Below are 3559 nucleotides of genomic sequence, written 5' to 3'. Positions count from 1 at the left end.
ATTTCCCCTTTGAGAAGAGCACACTTCCCCACTCCAGTAATGCTGGGCTTGGCCCCATGACTTTAGTCAATAGAGTGTGGGGGAAGTGACAGTTCCAAGATGAGTCCTTGAGCTTGAATTTCTGCTTGCCTTCCTGCACTCCTCTGAGCTGCTATTGGAAGGGCATACCCCCGACAGCCATGGCACCTTTAGCCTTGACTGCCGAAGGCCTGAATCTGAACAGAAGCCTGGTGCACATCCTGTCCCAGCCAAATTCAGCTAAATCAGCTGAATCATAGCTGACCTGCAGACCTAGGAGCGTAAAAATAAATATTTGATGCAGTAACCAGTCAGATTTTCAAGCTGTTTGTTTGGCAGTTAACAACTAATACAGTCATCTTAAATAGAGAGTCTCTCCCAGGCCATCGTTTGTCAGAATAGGGGTGGTCAGCCACAGAAACAAGAAGAGAAAGCCTGCGAGGTAAATGGATCTAGCCAATATCCACTCACAGGTGTGGTGAACCACACCCAAGGCCAGAATCCCCCTGATCTGTGTGTGCAGGCATATATTTAAACATTAAACATTCATATCATGCAGTAAACTCTTTTTGTTCAGATTCCATGCTTACCCAAGAACGCTATGATTGTGATTTGGCTTCACGCATAGTTTACTTCCAGGGAAAGAATTTGCTGGTCATTGAAATAACTAAATGATATAACATACTAAATAAGGAAGTTCAGAGCCTTGGATAGAGCAGAACCCAAGAAGTTTTAGTCCTCTCAGGTCCTTTCCAAAGCCCTCTAGGGTCCTTTCCCAGATGAAGGCAATATTTCCCACTCTCCGCATCAGGAACTAGTTCTTGCTTCTGCTCAGCACTTCAGATTCTATTCTTCTCCACATGAGCCCTGTCTGGACAAAGGCAGGTCAGATGACTTTCCTAGAGTCACGTCTTTAATGTATGCTTTGCCCCTTAAAATGAAGACTTGCACAAAGCAACCCAGACATACTTTCAGTATCTGTAACTTCATGTTCTAATGGAAGTGCTAGAAATATAAACAGATCTGAAATCAACCCCACAGTTTCCCAAATGCCTGATGAGAGGCTCCCTCCTTATTTAAGGAAATGATTTCATTAAACATGGGTCTTCATTCCTTTTTTTTTTTTTAATTAACCAATGGAGTATATTTCACAATGAACTACCTCACATCTTTCAGGGGGAAAAAATCACTACATTTGAATAATAAAGACGTCACCCACTGAATTCAAACACAGAATCTGCTTTACATGTTTCTTTGAGCGAAGGCACACAACACTTCTACTCAATTAAGAGAAACATGTGTACAGTCCAGTTTCATAGGGAGTGGGTTCCAATAGTTGAGACTCCTTTCCATTGGTTCTCCCAAATGTGCTTTTCTGGGGAGGAGCAGGCTGGCGCTTCACCTGAACCCAAGTACCTATTTCTGTGGCTTCTCTCTTTTTCTGATAATTTTCCTTCACATGTTTCAGGAAGCTGTGTCAGCTTGTAGATGGCTTAATATGCTCGATATGCTCATTAATTCTCTTGGCAAGAATCTTGCCCTTAACTTGTTTGTGACAGTGCCAACAGCATGCTGGGCTACATCGTAGACTCTTCCACTTTTGCCATGCTCCTTGTGCAATGCTCCTTTTTGAACAGTGAGCATTCCCTTGATGTCTACAATATCACCTTTCTTGTAGATTTGCATGTATGTATGGCCAAAGGAATAACTCCATGTTTTCTAAAAGGTCTAGAGAACATATATATAGCAGCGCCCCATCTCTTTTCCCTTTATGTTGGTCATGTTCATGAGTTACTGAAAGATGGCGGTGACCAAAAGACTGGGTCTCCATTCTTAAAAAAATGTTACCTTCAACTACCTGCATATGGCCAAAACCCTTTCTGTCATTCAAGTTTAACTTTTGTCAAAACAAATGAGCTGTAAAAAGTCAAGAAGATACATGCAAATGTTCTAGATCCCCAATAGGCAACAGTGTAGGTCAGTTTTGTGATCTTCTGGTACCCAAGTGAAGATATATAAACTGATGAATTAAGCCTCAAATCAAAGCACCAGCTTTCTTTTAAAAATGTTGATTTTCATTTGTAGTATATTTGGTTAGTATTCATTATAATTCAAATCTTGGAGAGGTTAAATAGTTCCATTTTATGTGTGTGGAACCTACAACCCAGGGGGTGGGGAGCTAAATGAATTCATCTATCAGGCATGCCATGATGTCATAGGTAAAACCTAGAACTCACTTATTAGACACTTTTTAGCTGACTAAATAACTTTGTGTGCTCTTCTGATATTCAGTTGCTTGGGGATCACACTGTGTAGAAATGCTAGTGAGAAACAGTTATTAAAGTGAACATTCCTACTACATGGGCACTTTATATATCACTGAAGCTTCCTATAATCCAAAGTGGCACATCAATAAGCTCCTGGGAGTGCACAGTAGAAAACACATTGAACACATTAACCAGGAGGCAGCTCTGTTAGAGCAAAGACAGACCATGAGACAGTGGCCAAAGCAGAGACACTAAGTGGAAAGGAGAGGCGTGGCATTGCTCTGCACAGGCATCATGAAGAAAATGGACATTTAAGTTGCTTGCAGCGACTAAGGCACTTTAGTGCCATGAAGCCTTGAGAAGTCATTCAGGCTGTCTTTTTGCTTCCCATTCAGAAACTAATCAGAACATTCCAAATAAACTAAGAATAGCAGATGTGGGAGTTTCTATCATGGCTCAGAGGAAATGAATCTGATTAGTACCCATGAGGAGGCAAGTTTGATCCCTGGCTTCGCTCAGGGGGTTAAGGATTTGGCGTTGCCATGAGCTGCAGTGTATGTGGCAGATGCGGCTTGGATGTGGTGTTGCTGTGGCTGTGTCATAGGCCAGCAGCTACAGCTCCAATTTGACCCCCTAGCTTGTGAACTTCCATATGTCGCGGGTACAGACCTAAAAAGACAAAAAAAAAAAAAGCAGATGTTTTCTCAAAAGTGAGATGCCTTTAGGGACTGATGTGTACAACAAACAAACAAATAAGGCCACTAATTCTTCCAATATATAGTCATCAGATGCTCAGGGAAAATAAAGAAATACAATATAACTTTTATTAAACACCCACTCCAGACCATGGCAGAGATTAACTACATTTCTCAAAGAAGAAAACAGAGGTTTCAAGAGGTTATATTTCCCAGGGGCCTATTGTTATAGGCTTCAAGTCCCCTTCAAGGAGATTAAACCCAAAGCCTCTGGTCATGTCTCATTCTAATGTCCTTCCCCAACACCTTGAGCAACCTGGTCTGCTTCTCCCTACTCCCTACAAAGAAAGGTATGTGGACTCCTCACCCCACCTCTGTATCTCCTCTTCCCCATGCAGATGAGGCATCCTGCCCAAAGTCAATCAGAGGATCAAAATGCACCCCTATACAAAGACCAATCAACACTCTGCCCTTACACACACACACTGGTCCACGGGGCGGCCGGGGGCGGGGGGGCGCGGCGGAAATCAGGTCCCAACATGGGGATATAAAAAAAATGGTAAAGTCAAGAGGGCCCTC

General features: G+C 42.5%; 1 pseudogene; it reads right to left on the bottom strand.

Annotated features, from left to right (window-relative positions):
• On the bottom strand, positions 845 to 2229 carry LOC100512510 (annotated as a pseudogene).

Source organism: Sus scrofa, chromosome X (assembly GCF_000003025.6).
Source record: "Sus scrofa isolate TJ Tabasco breed Duroc chromosome X, Sscrofa11.1, whole genome shotgun sequence".
In the NCBI taxonomy this organism is placed as follows: Eukaryota; Metazoa; Chordata; class Mammalia; order Artiodactyla; family Suidae; genus Sus; species Sus scrofa.
The sequence above is the reverse complement of the archived record's forward strand: the minus strand, read 5'-3'. Positions and strand labels throughout refer to the sequence as shown.